At 48.5% G+C, this 16219-nt stretch overlaps 1 protein-coding gene across 4 annotated transcripts in view; it reads right to left on the bottom strand.

Annotated features, from left to right (window-relative positions):
• The window catches only part of CEP164 (centrosomal protein 164), a 264993-nt gene that overhangs the window by 95111 nt on the left and 153663 nt on the right, over window positions 1-16219 (bottom strand). The gene's annotated exons all lie outside the window — the stretch shown is intronic.

The raw sequence follows: 16219 nt of genomic DNA, 5'->3' as shown, positions 1-16219 counted from the left end.
AAACATAAGTAAGGCTAGCAGTTAGAACAAAATGTTTTCTTGGATTTGATACTTTTATATAAGTAGCTTTAATTGACTTAGAATGTGTTCTTTCACCACTGTAGCTCTACCAGAGTCATGCACAGCATACAGGTCTCACCTGCCGATCTCCAACGATCTATTTAATCATTAACAACTAAATCGCAATAACAATAATATCTACCTGTTATTGTGCATAATAGTAAAAATAAATTTTTAAAAACCCTGCCAGTTTAACAATAGTCCAATAATAATAATAATAATATTAAAAAAATTAAAAAAAAGGTTTGTGTGTGCAAAATGTTACAAGTAATTTAAAGATCACTGCCATTGGATGTCCGGGGGATTCAAAACTGGAAAAATTCGCAGTCATATCTGGTCCTTACACAAAAACGAGTTTTCTCTTACGTCCTAGAGGATGCTGGGGACTCCGTAAGGACCATGGGGAATAGACGGGCTCCGCAGGAGACATGAGCACTAAAAAAGAACTTTAGGTATGGGTGTGCACTGGCTCCTCCCTCTATGCCCCTCCTACAGACCTCAGTTTGATACTGTGCCCAGAGGAGACTGGGTGCATTACAGGGAGCTCTCCTGAGTTTCCTGGAGAAAAGTTTTTTGTTAGGTTTTATATTCTCAGGGAGCCTGCTGGCAACAGGCTCCATGCATCGTGGGACTGAGGAGAGAGAAGCAGACCTACTTAAATGCTAGGCTCTGCTTCTTAGGCTACTGGACACCATTAGCTCCAGAGGGAGTCAGAACGCAGGTCTCCCCTTGCGGTTCGTCCCGGAGCCGCGCCGCCGTCCTCCTCGCAGAGCCGGAAGATAGAAGCCGGGGGAGTATAGGAAGGCAGAAGACTTCAGAGCTTCATGGAGGTAACGTGCAGCGGTAACGCTGCGCGCCATTGCTCCCACACAACACACACAGTGCACACTGTTGGGTGCAGGGCGCAGGGTGGGCGCCCTGGGCAGCAATGTTATACCTCTATAACTGGCTATGTAGATATATACACTTTATTCTGTGTTATTTATGAGAAATCCCCCGCCAGTTTGTTTAAAAGAGCGGGACCGAAGCCCGCCACTGAGGGGGCAGAGCTTGTTCCCCAGCACTCACCAGCGCCATTTTCTCCACAGCACACGCTGAGAAGCTGGCTCCCCGGACTCTCCCCTGCTGATCACCGGTGACAGAGGGTTTTAACGAAGGGATGGGGGGGGGGGGGGGGGGGGGGCACATAATTGGTGCAGTATATATATAAATCCAGTGTCGATTATGATGATGCGAGGTTGCAGCCAAAATTGGCAAGGAGTATTCATTATATGATTATTGCTATAAAGGATGTGCTGCATATTATAGATGACCCCGCTGTACCTAATCCAAGGGTCCACATGTTTAAAGAAAAGAAGCCTGAGGTTACTTTTACACCTTCTTTTGAATTAAATGAGTTATTTGAAAGTGCTTGGGAAACTCCAGACAAGAAACTGCAGATTCCCAAAAGGATTCTTATGGCGTTTCCTTTCCCGATCAAGGACAGGATACGGTGGGAATCCTCCGCAAGGGTGGACAAAGCGTTGACGCGCCTTTCCAAAAAGGTGGCGCTGCCGTCTCAGGATACCGCAACCCTCAGGGATCCTGCTGATCGCAAGCAGGAGACTACCTTGAAGTCAATTTACACACATACTGGTACATTACGGAGGCCGGCAATAGCGTCGGCTTGGGTTTGTAGCGCTGTAATAGCGTGGACCAATACCTTATCTGCTGATATTGATACGATGGATAAGGAAACTATTTTGTTGACCCTGGGCCATATTAAGGATGCGGTCCTTTATATGAGAGAGGCTCAGAGGGATGTGGGCATACTGGGATCCAGAGCGAACGCTATGGCGATTTCTGCCAGGCGAGCACTGTGGACCCGACAGTGGACGGGCGATGCCGACTCGAAACGACATATGGAGGTTTTGCCTTACAAGAGTGAGGAACTGTTTGGGGAAGGTCTCACGGACCTAGTTTCCACGGCTACTGCAGGTAAATCAGCTTTTTTACCTTAGGTTTCCTCACAGCCTAAGAAAGCCCCACATTATCAGATGCAGTCCTTTCGGTCGCATAAATCCAAGAGAGCTCGGGGATCTTCATTTCTTGCCAGAGGTAAGGGCAAGAGGAAAAAGCTGCCAGCTACAGCCAGTTCCCAGGAACAGAAGTCCTCCCCGGCTTCTACTAAATCTACCGCATGACGCTGGGGCTCCGCTGGGGGAGTCCCCTCCAGTGGGGGCACGTCTTCGTATTTTCAGCCAAGTCTGGTTTCACTCTCAGGTGGATCCATGGGCAATAGACATTGTTTCCCAGGGGTACAAGCTGGAATTCGAAGAGGTGCCTCCTCGCCGGTTTTTCAAATCGGCACTGCCGACTTCTTCCCCAGAGAGGGAGGTAGTTTTGGCAGCAATTCAAAAGTTGTGCCTTCAATAAGTGGTGGTCAAAGTTCCCCTGCTGCAGCAGGGGATGGGCTATTACTCAACCCTGTTTGTGGTCCTGAAACCGTGCGGTTCGGTCAGACCCATTCTGAATTTAAAATCCTTAAACCTATACTTAAAGAGGTTCAAGTTCAAGATGGAATCGCTCAGAGCGGTCATCGCAAGCCTAGAAGGGGGAGATTATATAGTGTCTCTAGACATAAAGGATGCATACCTTCATGTCCAAATATATCAACCTCATCAGGCGTTCCTGAGATTTGTTGTGCAGGATTGTCATTACCAATTTCAGACGTTGCCGTTTGGGCTTTCCACAGCCCCGAGGATTTTTACCAAATTAATGGCAGAAATGATGGTGCTCCTGCGCAAGCAGGGTGTCACAATTATCCCATACTTGGACGATCTCCTGATAAAAGCGAGATCGAGAGAACAGTTGCTGGACAGTGTATCACTCTCCCTGAGGGTGTTGCAACAACACGGTTGGATTCTCAATCTACCGAAGTCACAGTTAGTTCCAACGACCCGATTGCCTTTCTTAGGCATGATTCTGGACACGGAACAAAAGAGGGTCTTTCTCCCGATGGAAAAGGCACAGGAGCTTCAGAGCTTGATCAGATACCTGTTAAAGCCAGACAGGGTGTCAGTATATCACTGCACTCGAGTTCTGGGAAAAATGGTGGCATCTTACGAGGCCATTCCATTCGGCAGGTTCCATGCAAGGACTTTTCAGTGGGACCTTCTGGACAAGTGGTCCGGTTCACATCTACAGATTCATCAGATGATCCGCCTGTCCCCCAGTGCCAGGGTATCTCTCCTGTGGTGGCTGCAGAGTGCTCACCTTCTAGAGGGTCGCAGGTTCGGCATTCCGGACTGGGTTCTGGTAACCACGGACGCGAGCCTCCGAGGATGGGGAGCAGTCACACAGGGAAAAAACTGCCAAGGTCTGTGGTCAAGCCAGGAGGCTTGTCTAAACATCAACGTACTGTACTTAATATACAACGGCCTTCGTCAAGCGGAGACCTTACTTCGAGGTCTACCGGTTCTGATTCAGTCAGACAACATCACAGCAGTGGCTCATGTAAACCGCCAAGGCGGCACAAGGAGCAGAGTGGCAATGGCAGAAGCCTCAAAGATTCTTCGATGGGCGGAGAGTCATGTAAGCGCTCTGACAGCAGTCTTCATTCCGGGAGTGGACAACTGGGAAGCAGACTTCCTAAGCAGACACGATCTCAATCCAGGAGAGTGGAAACTTTATCAGGAAGTCTTCGCAGAGATTGCAAGTCAGTGGGGGCTGCCTCAAATAGACATGATGGCTTCACGCCTCAACAAGAAACTTCCGAGGTATTGCGCCAGGTCAAGGGACCCTCAGGCGGTTGCAGTGGACGCACTGGTGACACAGTGGGTGTTTCAGTCGGTCTATGTGTTCCCTCCTCTTCCTATCAAAGATACTGAGAATCATAAGACAAAGAGGGATTCAAACAATTCTCATTGTTCCAGATTGGCCTCGAAGGGCCTGTTATCCAGATCTGCAGGAAATGCTCACAGAAGATCCGTGGCCTCTTCCTCTCAGGGAAGACCTGTTACAACAAGGGCCCTGTCTGTTCCAGGCCTTACCGCGACTGCGTTTGACGGCATGGCGGTTGAACGCAGGATCCTAGCGGAGAAGGGCATTACAGATGAGGTCATTCCTACTCTGATAAAGGCTAGGAAGAAGGTGACATCGAAACATTATCACCGTATCTGGAGGAAATATGTGTCTTGGTGCAAAGCCAAGACTGCTCCTCCGGAAGAATTCCATCTGGGCCGTTTTCTCCACTTCCTGCAAACTGGAGTAAATTTGGGCCTAAAGTTAGGCTCCATTAAGGTTCAGATTTCGGCCCTATCCATTTTCTTTCAAAAGGAATTGGCTTCTCTTCCAGAAGTCCAGACTTTCGTGAAAAGGGGTGCTGCATATCCAGCCTCCTTTTGTGCCTCCTGTGGTACCATGGGACCTTAACATGGTGTTACAGTTTCTTAAGTCTCACTGGTTTGAACCTCTTCAAACAGTTGAATTGAAGTATCTCACTTGGAAGGTGGTCATGTTATTGGCCTTGGCTTCGGCGTGGCGAGTGTCGGAGTTGGCGGCTTTGTCTCACAAAAGCCCTTATTTGAATTTCCATGTGGATAGAGCTGAGTTGCGGACTCGTCCTCAATTTTTGCGTAAGGTGGTTTCTTCTTTTCATATGAACCAACCTATTGTGGTGCCTGTGGCTACAAGGGACGTGGAGGATTCCGAGTCCCTGGATGTGGTCAGGGAATTGAAAATGTATGTGGCCAGAACGGCTCTGGTTAGGAAAACAGAGGCCCTGTTTATCCCGTATGCAGCCAACAAAGTTGGCGCTCCTGCTTCTAAGCAGACTATTGTTTGCTGGATCTGTAACACGATTCAGCAGGCTCATTCTATGGCTGGATTGCCGTTACCGAATTCGGAATTAGGAAGGTGGGCTCTTCTTGGGCGGCTGCCCGAGGCGTCTCGGCATTACAACTTTGCCGAGCGGCGACTTGGTCGGGTTCAAACACTTTTGCAAAATTCTACAAGTTTGATACCTTGGCTGAGGAGGACCTCATGTTTGCTCATTCAGTGCTGCAGAGTCATCCGCACTCTCCCACCCGTTTTGGAGCTTTGGTATAATCCCAATGGTCCTTACGGAGTCCCCAGCATCCTCTAGGACGTAAGAGAAAATAAGATTTTAAACCTACCGGTAAATCTTTTTCTCCTAGTCCGAAGAGGATGCTGGGCGCCCGTCCCAGTGCGGACAACATCCTGCAAGACTTGTATATAGTTGTTGCTTACATAAGGGTTATGTTTCAGTTTGGATCAGTCTTGGACTGATACTGTTTTTGTTTCATACTGTTGACTGGTTCGTATATCCCATGTTATACGGTGTGAATGGTGTGGCTGGTATGAATCTTGCCCTTGGATTTCCAAAATCCTTTCCTCGTACTGTACGTCTCCTCTGGGCACAGTTTCTCTAACTGAGGTCTGGAGGAGGGGCATAGAGGGAGGAGCCAGTGCACACCCATACCTAAAGTTCTTTTTTAGTGCCCATGTCTCCTGCAGAGCCCGTCTATTCCCCATGGTCCTTACGGAGTCCCCAGCATCCTCTACGGACTAGGAGAAAAATTTTTACCAGTAGGTTTAAAATCTTATTTTATGGTAAGAACTTACCTTTGTTAAAACTCTTTCTGCGAGGTACACTGGGCTCCACAAGGATAGACATATGGGTGTAGAGTAGGATCTTGATCCGAGGCACCAAGAGGTTCAAAAGCTTTGACTGTTCCCAAGATGCATAGCGCCGCCTCCTCTATAACCCCGCCTCCCTGCACAGGAGCTCAGTTTTTAGTTAACCAGCCCAATGCAGTAGCAGGAAAAGAGACGACAACGGTTAGTAGCCACATACACCACACTCTCACGACAGGAGAAGTGTCAGCTGCTAATGCCATACCAACCCAAAAAAGCTAAGTGTGTCAGGGTGGGTGCCTTGTGGAGCCCAGTGTACCTCGCAGAAAGAGTTTTAACAAAGGCAAGTTCTTACCATAAAACTCGTTTTCTGCTGCGGGGTACACTGGGCTCCACAAGGATAGACATAGGGGATGTCCTAAAGCAGTTCCTTATGGGAGGGGACGCACTGTAGCGGGCACAAGAACCCGGCGTCCAAAGGAAGCATCCGGGGAAGCGGCAGTATCGAAGGCATAGAACCTTATGAACGTGTTCACAGAGGACCACGTAGCCGTCTTGCACAATTGTTCAAGGGTCGCACCACGGCGGGCCGCCCAAGAAGGTCCAACAGACCGAGTAGAATGGGCCGTAATGTGAGCAGGAGCTGGCAGACCAGCCCTCACATAAGCATGTGCAATCACCATTCTAATCCATCTGGCCAAAGTCTGCTTGTGAGCAGGCCAGCCCCGTTTGTGAAACCCAAACAGAATAAAGAGAGAATCAGATTTCCTAACAGAAGCAGACTCTTAACATAGATACGGAGAGCCCGTACCAAATCCAAAGACCGCTCTTTGGGAGACAGATCAGGATAGACAAAGGCCGGTACCACAATCTCCTGATTAAGGTGGAACGAAGAAACCACCTTAGGCAATTAACCGGGATGAGTCCTGAGAACCGCCTGGTCACGGTGAAATATCAGATATGGGGAACTACAAGACAAGGCACCCAAATCCGACACTCTTCTAGCTGAAGCAATAGCCAGCAGAAACACCACCTTAAGGGAAAGCCACTTAAGATCAGCTGAACCAAGAGGTTCAAACAGAGACTCTTGTAACGCCTCCAAAACCACCGACAAGTCCCAAGGAGCCACAGGCGGGACATAGGGAGGTTGGATACGCAACACACCCTGAGTAAAGGTATGCACATCAGGTAAGGTCGCAATCTTTCTCTGAAACCACACCGACAAGGCAGATATTTGAACCTTGAGGGAGGCCAGACGCAGGCCTAAGTACAGGCCCTGCTGAAAAAAGGCCAACAACTTGGCTGTACTAAACTTGGAAGTGTCATAATTGTTAGATGCGCACCAAACAAAGTAAGAATGCCAGACCCAATAGTAAATCCGAGTAGAAGCCGGTTTCCGGGCCCGCAACATAGTTTGAATGACCGCCTCAGAAAACCCTTTAGCCCTTAAGACGGAAGCTTCAAGAGCCACGCCGTCAAAGACACCCGGGCTAGGTCCTGGTAGACACAGGGGCCCTGAACGAGGAGGTCTGGGCGTTGTGGAAATAGAATTGGACGCTCTGACGATAGGCCCTGCAGGTCTGAGAACCAGTACCGTCTGGGCCACGCTGGAGCTATGAGAAGCAGAATTCCTTTTTCTTGCTTGAACTTCCGAATTACCCTGGGCAGGAGTGACACCGGAGGGAACACGTATGGCAGCCGAAACCTCCACGGCACTGCCAGCGCAACCACGAATGCTGCTTGAGGATCCCTTGTCCTTGTTCCGAAGACCGGAACCGTGATTGTGTCGAGACGCCATCAGATCTATGTCTGGAAGGCCCCACTTTTCCACTAGGAGTTGAAACACTTCTGGATGGAGGCCCCACCCTCCGGCGTGTATGTCCTGACGACTGAGAAAGTCTGCTTCCCAATTCAGGACTCCCGGAATGAATATTGCCGATATAGCCGGTAGATGGCGTTCCGCCCAATGTAGAATCCATGAGACTTCCTTCATTGCCAAACGGCTTTGAGTGCCACCTTGATGATTTATGTAAGCCACTGTGGTGGCGTTGTTCGACTGTACTTGAACAGGACGGTTCTGAATTAAATGGTGGGCCAGGTTCAGCGCACTGAAGACCGCCCGCAATTCCAGAATGTTGATCGAGAGGAGAGATTCCTCCTTGCTCCACCGACCCTGAAGGGAGTGTTGCTCCAGCACCGCGCCCCAACCTCTTAGACTGGCATCTGTCGTCAACAGGACCCAGTCAGCTATCCAGAAGGGACGGCCCCTGCACAATTGTTGGTCCTGGAGCCACCAGTGCCGCGACAGACGGACCTCCGGAGTCAATGAGATCATGTGAGACCTGATCCGGTGAGGCAGGCCGTCCCACTTGGCTAGAATCAGCCTCTGGAGGGGGCGAGAATGGAATTGAGCATACTCCACCATGTCGAATGCTGACACCATGAGGACCAGCACCTGCATCGCCGAATGTATCAACAATTGCGGACGAGATAGGAAGCAACGAATCCTGTCCTAAAGCTTCAGGACTTTCTCCTGAGACAAGAACAACCTCTGGTTGTGAGTTTCCAATAGCGCACCCAGGTGCACCATGCTCTGAGCAGGGACCAGGGAGGATTTCTTCCAGTTGATGAGCCACCCGTGGGCTTGTAGAAACCGGACACTCATATCCAGATGACGTAGGAGAAGTTCTAGGGAATTTGCCAGGATTAACAAGTCGTCCAGATACGGCAGTATCCTGACCCCTTGACGGCGGAGTACCACCATCATCACCGCCATAACTTTGGTGAAGACTCGCAGAGCCGTAGTTAAACCAAAAGTTAACGCCCGAAACTGGTAATGGAGGTTGCCAATCGCAAATCTCAGGTGTTGTTGATGTGACGCTGCTATAGGAATATGCAGATAAGCATCCTGTATGTCCAGGGAGACCATGTAGTCCCAAGGTTCCAAGGCCAGAACTATAGAGCGAAGGGTTTCCATATGGAACTTGGAAACTTTCACAAACCTGTTCAATGCCTTGAGGTTGACAATGGGCTAGGAGGACCCATTCGGTTTCTGGACCAGAAACAGCAGAGTATAGTACCCCCAGCCCCTCTGCGCAAGAGGCACCTGTACTACGACTCCTGTATCCAGGAGGGTCTGTACCACCGAATGTAGAGTGTTTGCCTTTGTCTGGTCTAACGGGATGTCTGTCCGGCAAAATCGATGAGGGGGGTCGGTTTTTGAAGGCTATGGCGTAACCTCGAGTGACAACTTCCCGTACCCAGGCATCTGAAGTGGTCTTCAACCATTCCTGGGTATACCCTAGAAGCCGGCCCCTCACCCTGGGATCCCCCAGGGGGAGGCCCGCCCCGTCATGCGGCAGGGTTATCGGTCTTGGAAGCTGGCTGACGGGCCCAGGCTCTTTTGGGCTTTGGCTTACCAGGTTTGGAAGTGCGGGCCTGCTTGTTGTACACCTGACCTTTTGCTTTACCTGAAGGACGAAAGGGGCGAAAGGAAGTACCTTTAGCCTTTGACACAGAAGGAGCGGTACTTGGCAGACAGGCAGTTTTGGCAGTAGCCAAGTCAGCCAATATCTTATTTAAATTCTCCCAAAACAGAATATCTCCCTTGAAAGGGAGTACCTCCAGGGTTTTCTAGAGTCCAGATCCACAGACCAGGATCTCAGCCACAATATCCGGCGAGCCAGGACTGATGTAGTAGAGGCCTTGGCCGCTAGGATACCGGCATCAGAAGCCGCCTCTTTAATATAGTGAGAAGCTGTGACAATATACGACAAGCATTGTCTAGCATGGTCAGAAGAGATTTCAGCTTCTAACTCTAGGGCCCATGTTTCAATAGCCTCTGCAGCCCATGTTGCTGCAATAGTGGGCCTTTGTGCAGCACCCGTGAGGGTGTAAATCGCTTTCAGACAACCCTCCACACGTTTATCCATAGGCTCTTTTAGAGACGTGACGGTAGTGACAGGTAGAGCTGAGGAAACCACCATCCTAGCCACATGTGAGTATACTGGAGGAGGCGTTTCCCAATTTTTAGACAGCTCTGGTGCGAGGGGATAGCGAGCCAGCATCTTCTTTTGAGGCACAAGCTTCTTACCCGGGTTTCCCCAGGGTTCCTGACGTATATCCACTAGGTGGTCAGAGTGAGGTAAATCTTGTTTAATCACCTTCTGACGCTTGAACATATCTGGTTTCTTAGGAGGGGCGGATGGCTCGGGATCATCCGTAATCTGTAAAATTAACTTAATAGCCTCCAAAAGACGAGGAACATCCACATGTGAACTACCCTCCCCATCAGCAGTATCTGTGTCAGAATCTGTGGTGTCAGTGTAAGTGCCATCTTCATCAGACGAGGTGTCAGTGACAGCAGTGGATTGTGAGGAGATAAGAGCTCACTTAGAGGACCCCTTGGTCTTAGGCGAGCGAGGGTCAGACTTTTTAGTAGTCAAGGACTGGTTACGCTTCTTCAATTGAGCAGATAAATTGTCCGCCCACGGCGGGTTAGCTGCGGGGACCACATATGGTTACACCGGCATAGGAGGTCCCATAGGGGGTGTTAGTTTATTAACTAGCGTATGTAGAAGCGTGGAGAAAGTAGCCCACGGTGGGTCATTATGTAACTCCGTTGCCACAGTCCCACTGGGGGGCAAGGAGCCCCCAGAACCAGAGCCCACAACTGCTATATTCTCCTCATAGGGATCTGTGGCTTCAGCAACACCGGCAGTGTGTTCAGCCCCAGAACCGTTACCTTCAGAAGCAGACATGATATAACTTGCAGTATCAGGTAAAACAGTACAATTGGAAGCAGCACAATACCTCTTACCCAAACCCCCGCGCAGTGTAGTCAGCACAAGCAGAGATACAGGAGAGATATGGTGACTAAAATCACAGAGAAAAATACGTATCAGAGTATATCTTGTGAAAATCCTATATAATTATAAATTCTGACGCACCAAGCCCCCTCAGGTTATAGAATATAGGGATACCAAGTTGAGTGAGAGACACGAAATGGAAACCACTCAGCAAGCTAATGCACACACATATAGTCACAGTTAAGCAATTCAGAGGTTATTACTAACAATAATACTGCACTGGACCAGCTTATATAGCTATGTAGTCAATAGCTATAACACTGCACAGTAAGAACTGGATGTATATCACAGGGTACTTGTACTAGAGAACCCTGACTAAATGCACTCTCTCTTAACTAACACGGTCTAATTGACATGTAGATTACTTAAGTGTCATGTAAAGTCACAGCGCTGACAAACAGGCGGCTTTACACAGGAGGATTTGCCCAAGCAGTCCCAGGAACAGTGTAGCTGAGAGAAATGGCACCCAAACACTGACAGGGAGTGAGGGAGAGACAGATATGCAGCTCCAGGGTGGGAACATTTGCTGGAAATGGCACCCTGGGGCTGGGGGAGGGTCTCCAGGTCTAAGCCTTATCCCCCTGCTGGCAAAACCACCGGGTACTGCAGGCTACTAGTAAAACGGTTTTAAGGGAAAACCTGACCTGCACCCATGCCCTGGTGATCTAGTGGGATCGCCTGTACCGCCACAGTGTCCACCACCAGCGCGCGCGGCCCGCCTCCCACTGACCGCGCCGGATCGCGATAAAGTATGGGTCCCGCGAGCGGAATCCACTCACCACCTCCCGAAGCGCGGCCACGCGATCCCGGAGAGCCCCCGTCATGTGTGCATTACCACAGAAGAAAACCGGAGCCTCCTGCTGTAGTTACCCGGCAACCAGGGCTCGGGAGTGTACAGCGCCGCTGGGGAGAGATGGAGCTGCAGCAGTGAATGTCACTAAACATGTACACACTGCTGCAGCCCTTGAAGTCTTCACTTTTCTTCTCAAAAAGCTCTTCTTAGGGCTGCCCAGAGCAGCCCCTCTGTTATGTGCCTGCTATCTGCGGCACCAACTACAAAACTGAGCTCCTATGCAGGGAGTCGGGGTTATAGAGGAGGCGGCGCTATGCATCTTGGGAACAGTCAAAGCTTTTGAGCCTGTTGGTGCCTCGGATCAAGATCCTACTCTACACCCCTATGTCTATCCTTGTGGAGCCCAGTGTACCCCGCAGCAGAAAGTGAAATTATTAACAATCCCAATTGACCTCTTCATAGATCCTGAATGGATGCTGATCAGGTTCACCTGCCCTTTTTGGCCCATATATACTGCACTTTTCACCCACTAACTTCTAAGATGGTTTAATTGCCCACCTCAATGAAAAAGACATGGGCATCAATGGCCAGCTCACATCCCTCTCTTGGGAAAGCCCTTTTACCAGATAAGTCTGCTGCTGCCAAGTCTTACACAATAGTGACAAATATTTTCATCTTCTTCAAATATATGCTTAAACATCAATATAAATTATACTCCGTTTAATGAGCGTGGAGGCAATTTTAGAGCACGCCTTAGACGCACCAAAAAAAACAACAAAGTGTACCCAAAATGTGTAATCACTCCCAGCACTAGGTGGTCAGGGCTAGTCTCATTTATAATAAGGAGCTCACATGCACAGGTCCCCATACTGTAATTAAAATGAACCCCAGGCTTGTCAGCCCAGCAAGGGGCTGCTCCTCTTTGATGTTCAAGTTCGAAATCATCATGACTCTCCCACCCCTCCCCAAGGTAAACAGCTCCACTCTTAAAAGCACTGAGGGTCTTCCAATCCACCCTTACCATAGACACATGAATGGGGCCACTGGAAGGTCGTCTTTGCCAGTACAATGTTACCAATAAAATAAACAATGATCCTGACCCGCATTCATTTTACCAAAAAAAGTTAGAACATAAAGATGCACAATCATTTTACTATAATTATTCATACTTCCATTGAAAAAGCCTCCCCAATCCCCTTGTTCACGGCTTTATTAAATTAAGTAATATAAAGTATAAAGTATATAAATAATATCAAATGAAACATATGTATTTTCTTCTCTCTTTAATCTGGTAGCCTCCAGGAGGGAGGCATTCTGTTTTATTTGTGCCTCCACCTATATAGAGGCACCAGCCCTGTGCTGCCAGCCTTTGTCATCATAGCAGTGGAGGACTACATTAGGGGACACTGATTAGCTGATTCATACAATTCTCAGGTCACATGTGTGGAAGTGGTATCAGAAGTAATAGTGTAAAAGAAGCCCTTTCAAGACCATGTGTATAACAATTGTAGTTATAGTTTTAAAAATGCAAAAGGCCGTTGTAGTCAGCACTTCTCCTCACTTTTGCAATCTGTATAAACCTAGCATAATGAAAGAAAGAAGTAAACAAACATTCAAGCTCGCAGCTCACGGCATGGGTCCTAAGTTTCTTAGACTAATAAGCTAAATTAACAGTTTAAGGGGTATATGCAATTGTGGTCGAATTCCCGAAATTGTCGAATTTCGGGTCATTTTCGACCAAAAAAAAAAATTCCCCTATGCAATCCAGTGCTTTCCGACCAAAAAACGGACTTTCAAAATTCGACTTTTTGAAATTCGAATTTTTGCAAATTCGACTTTTCTGCAATGATACAAGTGCTGCAATTCGACCAAAGCATATTCAATTCAAGTTTTGAAATTCGACAGCAGTGCTTTTAGACAGCAAATTCGTCATTTTCAATCCGCCACACTTTGGAGGGTGAAAACAAATAAAAAAAATTTAAACATGTTTTTTTTGGTGTTTTTTTTTTTGGGAATAGCAGATCTATTTATATTAGAAGGGATTAGGTACTTTTTTTTTTTTTTTGGGAGGCACAAATATTATTTATATATTTTGTAAAATATTTTTTTTTTTTTTTTTTATGCTGGAAGGGTAAAATCATAAAAAAAAATGGCGTGGGGTCCCCCCTCCAAAGCATAACCAGCCTCGGGCTCATTGAGCTGGTCCTGGTTCTAAAAATGCGGGGGGAAAATTGACAGGGGATCCCCTGTATTTTTAAAACCAGCACCGGGCTCTGCGCCTGGTGCTGGTGCCAAAAATACGGGGGACAAAAAGAGTAGGGGTCCCCCGTATTTTTAACACCAGCATCGGGCTCCACTAGCTGGACAGATAATGCCACAGCCGGGGGTCACTTTTATGCCGTGCCCTGCGGCCGTGGCATTAAATATCCAACTAGTCACCCCTGGCCGGGGTACCCTGGGGGAGTGGGGACCCCTTCAATCAAGGGGTCCCCCCCCCCCAGCCACCCAAGGGCCAGGGGTGAAGCCCGAGGCTGTCCCCCCCCATCCAATGGGCTGCGGATGGGGGGGCTGATAGCCTTTGTGATAATAAAAAGATATTGTTTTTTCCAATAGTACTACAAGTCCCAGCAAGCCTCCCCCGCAAGCTGGTACTTGGAGAACCACAAGTACCAGCATGCGGGAGAAAAACGGGCCCGCTGGTACCTGTAGTACTACTGGGGAAAAAATACCCAAATAAAAACAGGACACACACACCGTCGACAGTAAAACTTTATTTCATACGTCGACACACACATACTTACCTATGTTCACACGCCGACATCGGTCCTCTTCTCCATGTAGAATCCACGGATACCTGTAAAGAAAAGTTCAAAATACTCACCTCAACCATGGTCCAGAGATAAATCCACGGACTTGGCAAAATAAGAAAACGCAAATACCCGCACCAAAAACGGACTGAAAGGGGTCCCATGCTGACACATGGGACACCTTTCCACGAATGAGACCTGTCAGTGACAGCTGTCACTGACAGGTCTCTAAGCCAATCAGGAAGCGCAACTTCGTTGCGCTCACCTGATTGGCTGAGCGCTGTCTGCACTGTGACAGCGCATCGCACAGCTCCCTCCATTATATTCAATGGTGGGAACTTAGCGGCTAGCGGTGAGGTCACCCGCCGGTCAGCGGCTGACCGGCGGGTGACCCCACCGCTACCCGCAAAGTTCCCACCATTGAAAGTAATGGAGCGGCTTTGCGATGCGCTGTCACAGTACAGACAGCGGACAGCCAATCAGGTGAGCGCCACGGAAGTAGCGCTTCCTGATTGGCTGAAGGGACGTCAGTGACAGGAGTCACGTGATGTCCCGGCATTCGGGAGAAAGGGGTCTGATGTGAAAACATTGGACCCCTTTCTAGTCCGGTATGGATCGGTGTTCGGTTTGTTTTTTTGCCAAGAACGTGGATTTACCTCTGGACGTGGATGTACCTCTGGACGCTGGAAGGTGAGTATAATTTTTTCACAGGTACCCTCGGATCGTCGGCGACCGTGGCAGTCGGCGTGTCAACATAGGTAAGTATGTGTGTGTCGGCAGTATGTAATAAAGTTGTACAAGTCACGGTGTCTGTGTCCTGTTTTTATTTGGGTATTTTTTTTCCAGTAGTACTACAGGTACCAGCGGGCCCGTTTTTCTCCCGCATGCTGGTACTTGTGGTTCTCCAAATACCAGCTTGCGGGGGAGGCTTGCTGGGACTTGTAGTACTAATGGAAAAAACAATATCTTTTTATTATCACAAAGGCTATCAGCCCCCCCATCCGCAGCCCATTGGATGGGGGGGGACAGCCTCGGGCTTCACCCCTGGCCCTTGGGTGGCTGGGGGGGGGGGACCCCTTGATTGAAGGGGTCCCCACTCCCCCAGGGTACCCCGGCCAGGGGTGACTAGTTGGATATTTGATGCCACGGCCGCAGGGCACGGCATAAAAGTGACCCCCGGCTGTGGCATTATCTGTCCAGCTAGTGGAGCCCGATGCTGGTGTTAAAAATACGGGGGACCCCTACTCTTTTTGTCCCCCGTATTTTTGGCACCAGCATCAGGCGCAGAGCCCGGTGCTGGTTTTAAAAATACGGGGGATCCCTGGCCAATTTTTCCCCTGCATTTTTAGAACCAGGACCAGCTCAAAGAGCCCGAGGCTGGTTATGCTTTGGAGGGGGGACCCCACGCCATTTTTTTTCCGGGTTTTTCACGTTTTTTCCCGTTTTTTAAAATCGCGGCAAAATCCGCCAAATCGGCCGATTTTCGCCCGCGATTCTGGCGAATCCGTTTTTCATTGAATATGGTGAATCCCGGCAGGCACCTGCCGGGATTCACCTGGCGAATTTGGTCGAATTAAAAAACGGCGATAATTGCCGCGAATTCGACCGCAATTGCATATACCCCTAAGAATGATATTAAATTTAAAGATTTTCAAAAATACCTCATGCTTTCATTTTTTAAGATATATACAGATTTTCAAAAGTGAGGATAAGTGCTGATAACAACTGTATTTTAATCCATACAGAGCATTTGCAGCTGGTACAGGTTGAGTATCCCATCTCCAAATATTCCGAAATACGGAATATTCCGAAATACGGACTTTTTTGAGTGAGAGTGAAATAGTGAAACCTTTGTTTTTTGATGGCTCAATGTACACAAACTTTGTTTAATACACAAAGTTATTAAAATATTGTATTAAATGACCTTCAGGCTGTGTGTATAAGGTGTATATGAAACATAAATAAATTGTGTGAATGTAGACACACACTTTGTTTAATGCACAAAGTTATAAAAAATATTGGCTAAAATTGACTTCAGGCTGTGTTTATAAGGT

Source organism: Pseudophryne corroboree, chromosome 10 (assembly GCF_028390025.1).
Source record: "Pseudophryne corroboree isolate aPseCor3 chromosome 10, aPseCor3.hap2, whole genome shotgun sequence".
Lineage (NCBI taxonomy): Eukaryota > Metazoa > Chordata > Amphibia > Anura > Myobatrachidae > Pseudophryne > Pseudophryne corroboree.
This window is presented reverse-complemented; position numbering and strand designations above follow the sequence as displayed.